General features: G+C 37.8%; 1 protein-coding gene across 5 annotated transcripts in view; it reads right to left on the bottom strand.

Moving 5' to 3' along the window:
* NEK7 (NIMA related kinase 7) overlaps window positions 1-7,225 on the bottom strand; it is a 61,877-nt gene that overhangs the window by 35,944 nt on the left and 18,708 nt on the right. The window lies entirely within an intron of this gene.

Below are 7,225 nucleotides of genomic sequence, written 5' to 3'. Positions count from 1 at the left end.
TTCCTGCTACTTCAGTACCATAAACTGATTCTTACTAGTACTGAGTACATCTTTTTTTCCCCTTAGTCTCTTTCTAGGAATCCTTCCTCTCTCATTTGCCATTACATTCTGAATTTAAAAAAAAGCCAAACCAACCAACCAAAAAAAAAAAAAATCATCAACTTCCTTGTGGTCTGAGTACTACATTTTGAACTACCCAGAAGACTAATAAGAAACACGCTATGAGGTTTATTGTCACAATATTTATGAGATTAAATTTTGCAGTTACAACTTTTCAAATGCACATCATTTTCTTCTAGATAGTCTCCAGGAAAAGATGTTTTATATGCTACGAAGATCAGTGGTGTCTGGTTCCATTAGCTCAAAATCTCCAAGAGCTGACAACTTCCATTTAATGTCTTGCCACCAATTCCAGCACTGAATGTCTGCAGGGAGGTCCTCTCAAACTGACTGCCTAACTGTTCACGTAAATCACACCTTCATTTGCTCTCCCCGAAGAAGTTCAAACAAATCAGGAAGTTTGCCTATGGTCTGCTAAACCTCATTCCTTTAATCAACTGAAAGAATTCTAGAAACTTCATGCCTAGAGCACAGTCCTCACAGAGCACACACCTACTCCTGACTAACCACTACTTCTTTTCAGATATCCAATCTGTCTTCAGAACTTGCATAAGAAAGAAGAGGCTGGAGTGGATGTAAGACTCACTTTTTGACACAAAAAAACCGAAACAACTCAAGTGGAGAAACAAAATGCCAGACTTGGAGATAGTAAGAGGAAAAGGGGGAACAGAAAAGAAAGAAGAAATCAAAACTACTTACCAAGAAATGGAATAAATCATCTCACAACTACTTGTATAGTAAGGCCAGAATGATGGGAAATAAACAAACTGAGATAAAAGCAGTTATTCAAGGAGGAGACTGTGGGGGACTTGAGAAAAACACAGCAGGGTAGGTCACAAGAAAGGAATGCAAACACTAAGAAAGCTATTTCAGACCTAGTAGAAGAACAGAGTTAGTACTATCTGTGAAATTACAAGTACTAAAAGATAAATAACTCTGATGGAAAACAAAAAAAAGAGTTTACGAGATAAAGTTAGAAATTTAATGAAGGAAATTAAATAGCCTGTATCTATTATAGATTTCAACTTTGAATGAAAAAAGCATTGCTCTTTTATAATTCTGACAATAGACTAAAGTCCTCGTGTTTGGTACAGAAATGATTTTTCTAGGAAACATTTAGGAAAAAAATCTAGATATGAGAGGCAGCACAATAACTTGAGGAAGCACTGAGAAGGTAGGAAATTGTAATTATCTTTCCTTATAATCTAAGAGACCAGCAACTGGAAAAATTTATACTCTCTCTTCCAAATACAGTCAATCAAAGTGTGTATCAGGGAGCAGAGGAAAAAAGGGGGCAGGTACACTTCTTAAGCCTTCACATTTTTGCCAAGTTCTAGATAACAGTGAGATATCATTCCTTAGAAATGATACTGAGATTCAATTCCAAACACACTGGAACCTAATCAAAACTGGAGACAGAATTTCAGACTGAACATTGTATACAAACTATCTACTTTGAAGATCTGGAACAATTACCAAAGCATAATTTCAAGATTCAAACCAGAAGAGTTTCATTGTGTGACCAAACAGGTCAGTTTACACCTGTTAATGAGTGTTCCAATATACCAAGAGGTATAGTAACTTACCTGTTCCAGGAATATTTTGCCTACACACCTAAGCTAACAGGTTTTGCAAGAAAACTTTTTTATAAGCTACGCCTCTGATAGGGACATAAATCAGCACCTGTCATAGAGCAATAACAAAACAACAAAAATGAAGCCCTAGACTCAGGAGTGTGAAAGATCTAGAATCAAGGCATGGGAAAGAAAGACAATTTTGTTTGTGTATTCTGCATAGTATTCCCAGTACTTCTAATTTGTTATTAAACAGCCCTGGAGTAGACTACACCAAGCAGCTGCTCTCACTAAAGGATTGACTTAAGTTTTATAAACATGACTCTCTATACTTTTGCTACACTTCATACAGCAGCATGGCAAATTTGTCACAGCTACAACTACACTGAATATTTCGAACTTTAACTAAAATAAAGCAACACAGGAAAAATGAGTCTAATTTGATCCTTACAAACACAAGTATAAACAATCTGAAGATTTACTGTTCAACATTCTTGCAGTTCTCCATTAGATTTTGATCCAGTTCTAACCTCAAAAGACTCAAAATAGCATTTCCCAGAAATCCAGAATTTCAGTTTCACAGACATTAACCTCCTCCAACAGTAAGATTGGTAAAAAATAAGAACAAAAAAAAGAAAATAAAAATTGCTCAATCCATGGCCTCTGAAGAACCTCTGAATCATACCAGATGCAAAAAGCTTCCCAAGATTTTCATTCTGAATAGATTATCTATTTTGCCAAACTGCTGCAGTTCAGATCAGAGGACCCAAGTGTAATAAGCCATGTCAGCTCACACAAGGAGGTTACTGTCAACACAACGAAAAAACCTCCGTGCTTCCTCACCAGAAGATGACTCAATACTGAAGAACGTCTTAGTCTGAAAAATGGAAGCTACAATGAAAGACTTCAAGGAGATCCTTTCAAGTGCATGTCAGAACTACCCAGGGCAGCTGGCAGTGCTCTGAAGGCTCGTTCAGCAGGAGAAGCTGTCCTTGCCTGCAGTTCACTGCACACTGACCACTGATGTAACACTAAAAGCGATGTCAGTGCTCCCCTCACAACTGTAACAGTTCATACTTTTGCAAGCCAACTAATTCCATCTTCAGTTTCTATTACTCAGCAAGTCAAGCTGAAAGGTCAGTTTATGCTCCCCTCCCTCCAGCATGAGCACACAGATCTCTCACATGCACACGGTTTGCAGCCTTGTAGAGACAGCACCACCATTGCCTTCATCAGGTCACAGGCCTCATTCCACCCCAGACACACACTGCCCAAGGACTTCCAACCTTTTGTCTGGCCTTCTCTTGGACTGCACTCACATTTTGAGCTTGGATTTAGCTGTAGCAGCACATGCCTTGCAGTTGAGTGACTTAACTACAACAAAGTCATTGCAGTCAAATGACTTGTGTCTAACCTGGGTTTAGATTCAGCTCATCTCTGTGGCCTTAAGTTATTTATAGCAGATACAAGAGAAGTCTAACAAAACCAGAGTGATTTTTGGATACGCTTAAGTGATAGGCTTTTGGATCAACACAAAGCATTAGCAACTGACTGCTTGAAAGTACCCAGGAAAATCCCAGGTACGGACACTACAAGTGCCCTCCTTCCAGCAGGGCTCAGATTGCTGATGATGCTCCATACACTGATTACTGGAAACCAGCTGCAATCAGACCACAAGCATTAGCATCACTGTAATTGGTTAACAATAAAAACTGCTGCCTCTGATTAGACTGCTAGAGCATTCCTTAGACTAACAATAAATTCTAGTTCTTGACTCCACCTATGATATCAGGATCACAGGGTAATTCAGGTTGGAGGTATCTTTCCCTAGTCAGCACAAAACCCACTCAGCACAAACTGCACAGTATAATACATTCTATTTCAAACTTTTAATTCTTTTTCCCCAATTTCTATATCCAAGGACTGTAACAAGATCAATATTTCAAAAAGGAATTACGCTTGCCTAACGCAAAAACCTAATAAGAAGCAAAAATACAGCAAATATATTTATGATGGGATAGTTTCATGATGAGTATAATCAAAAAAATCTTGCTGTGGTAAGCACTACACCTTAGCAATTACTGTGAAATTCCTTAAAACAATTAGGTAAATACAGCTGAAGAGCTAAAGGAGCATTTTTTAAAAGCCCTTAGCAATTTCTTTTTCCACATAGCAAGCACACTAAGTAAAATAAAAAGTATCTTTTCAGCTCTCAGTTTTTCATCTCAGCCAGCAGCCAACTGCATACAAAGGAAGAGTAAAAGGACAAATACACACTGATAGTTATGACAAAATACTCCCTTCTGTGTGCTACGCAACTAAGGGATCTCTGGTAACTTTGCATTCAATCACTTCTCTGGTACCGTCACGTAAGCGCAGATTATAATTTTTTTTCTTCCAGCATTCCAGAAATGTCAGTTGTAAGTACTGTCAAGAGATACAGGTATTTTTAGAATACTGGCTAAGCTATTGTAAGCTACAGAGAAGGAACTGTTCCTATGCAGATGTGTAAAGTAAACATAGAAGTTGCAACACACAAATCAAATTCCTCAGTAAAGCTCTTACATACATGCTCACACGTGCAACTAGAGCTCCTAGAAAGCTATTAGGCACAGTAAGAAGGTTTAGAAACATTTAACCACACGATGGACAACAACAGGCCTTAGCTTTTAAGTGTAGACTGTATCTGACCAACTACCAGCTACCAACAGAACTCATCATTTGAAGTAACGTGACAAGTTCGCAATCTGCCTGATTTGCTCTGAAGTCCATCACTTTTCCAGGTTCTCCTTTTCAGTACTGAAAAGGATAAAGGTCTTTCTAACCTTATCATTTAACTATGTAACCTATTTCTGTTCCATTTGAAATTCTGAATAAAATAAAAATACCGAAAAGCATTTCCAGAGCAAAACACAAGCATGATTGCTGTAACATCAACCTTCAGAGATGTAGGCAAAATAAAGACCTGAATGCATATAAATATTAAGAGATACAAGCATTAGAGTATTTTGCCACCACAGCCCTGCTGTGCTGAGACAATAGTGCTTCATAAAGTGTGAAATTACAAGTGCTTTTCTAAGATTAATTAACTGTAATTCAGGCCTGAAGTAGCAATCCACTGACAATGCACAATGAATAATGAATGCAAGTGCTAGATAAAAGGATTCATTGTCTGAATCTCTAACATGGGGCCTCCAATTTTGGAATGAAAGGGAAAGAAAGGTGGAACAATGTAAAGCAGAAATGTAATGAATTGAGAATTTTGTTGAAATATGCAGTTTTACATTTTGAGTAGCCAAGGTTTCCTTAAAAAATAGCTCATAAAGTGAACCTGTACAGCCTTGCAGTCACTGACTTAGATATGCACTTTTTGCTGTTTAAAGATGTTTTGTGAGCATTTATTGCAGTATCTAGTAACTGCTTACTTTTCCCTTGGAAGTGACTACTGGAATGCTCATAGCTCAGAACACTGGACCGTACCCCAGGCTGTTTTGCTGCACAGGTTACACTGAGTGGCAGAGGCAGAGAAGTACTGCTGCTTCCTCAAGCATCATCTTCAGGCTAGTTTGGACCTGAGACTTAACATGTGTTAAGAAACTTACCTAGAAGCTCTTCAGTTTATACTGCTATGGTCACAGTTCGTAAGTGGTTGATGTTTTCTGATGTTTCTTTCACTCTAAGTGTAGTTTAGACATTATTGAAAGTGCAGTAGAGAAGATCTGCTTTTTACTTGTTTTTATTTGTAATTCAACAGCATCTCAGAAATATAGTTCCCATTTCCATGGCGAAAAAAGAGAACCTAATTACTGTATATACCACTTTCCTAATTACACGTAGGCAAACCACACATGGGAGGATGAATCATAAATGGTAGAACAAGAAGAAACGACCGAACATACTATTTTGTGTATTCTGCTTGTTAAATTACTATTAAAAAGGCCTGCAAGTTAAACAGTTCTCACTGTGCTACATATCCTACTGAAAACCGAATCAAGAATACTACTTCTTCCTATCATCTCGACTCTGAATTTGTAGCAGCAACTACAAATTCAGGAAGAGTGGTTTCTGTCACCATCTGCTTGTCCCTTCTCCCACAGCATCTTACTGCCACTTGCTTCTGCTCACATTTCATTCCACAAACATACATTCTGTACACACTAATATAACATTTATCAATATTGTACATGTTTTAGCCAAATAAAATTTTATTAGCGGAAAATAAACATTCTTGTTGGAAAGCTTCATCAGAACTCAGAACTGGCAATCCTTTTGGAAAAAATAATGGCTAGAGATCCTGCAGCTCTGAAAGAGAGGGTAACTGAAGGATTCTAAGCCACATCTACCATGATGGTAGAGACACACATGAGGAACCACAAACCAAATAGACAAAGAGAACACCTAACCCAGCCAGGAAAATAAAATGCAGAGGGGGTGGAACAGACACGACTTGCAACGCTGGAGAGGAAGGCATGCAGTAGAGAAGATGTGAGATGAGAATGGGCAGATAATGGCAAAGCAGAAGAAAGCTCAGATCTCAGCTATGTTATTTAACGCAGTGTAGACCATGTAGAGATACCGTCTCAGTGTGGAAAGCTGTATCCATGCACAGGTCTAAAATAGAGAGAATAAAGCCCCTCTCTCACAACAGAAATAAATATTCCTCCTGTTTTGTTCATGTTGAGCTTTCATTAAAAAGGCATCAGAAAAAAAAGGCAATATTTTAATTTGAATAAAACACAACTGAAATTAAAAGGAAAAAGCACCATCATAGAGCTCCCCTGAAAAGCAATCACTTCTCACCAGAAGACATCCGTGAAAACAAATTTTGTAGTGAAATTAAGTATTGTGACTATATTTACCAAAAATATTTCTAGGGAATCTTAAGAAAGATAACAGAAAACAGTAACAATTAAGATGGTCTTCTGTCCAAAAGGAACAGCTTTAGATGACATCTATGCAAGCTGCAACAGCTGTGTCAAACACTCACTGCTGCCATGAGCCTTTTGAGCTCCAAGTAATACGTCATTATACACTTAGGAATTTTTTACCTTTACAGGTTAATCAAGTCTCACTTTCCATTCAGGTAATAGTCTCCACAGCAAAAGTGACTTTACCCATCACAGAACACAGCCACTACTGATGTGGACTAGGTAGTAACTTGCAATGGAAAACCAACAACCTATGTTGGACACTTTAAGACAACTGGAACCCTATCAGGATAAAGCCATCTGGAGAAACCATAACTCTTTGACACTACTTCCTACCAACAACCAAGTATATTCTCAGAAATTTATTAAAGAATTAACTAAAAATTAAACAAGAAAGCTTTTCTGCTAGAGAAATCATCACCTGTAAACAGACAGTATGATGTTGTCTTCATGCATTGAAAAAATCTTTTGTCAAACTGTGAAGTCTCATGTGAGAATACAGCTATACATATCGACTTCTGAAATACTGTTAGGAGTACACATGCTAAAATGCCTCTGTACTCTTAATGCAAGCACCATTATAAAAATTTCATGGTTGGACTT

The sequence above is a fragment of the Lepidothrix coronata genome, unplaced genomic scaffold (genome assembly GCF_001604755.1).
Source record: "Lepidothrix coronata isolate B3197 unplaced genomic scaffold, Lepidothrix_coronata-1.0 Scaffold209, whole genome shotgun sequence".
Lineage (NCBI taxonomy): Eukaryota > Metazoa > Chordata > Aves > Passeriformes > Pipridae > Lepidothrix > Lepidothrix coronata.
The sequence above is the reverse complement of the archived record's forward strand: the minus strand, read 5'-3'. Positions and strand labels throughout refer to the sequence as shown.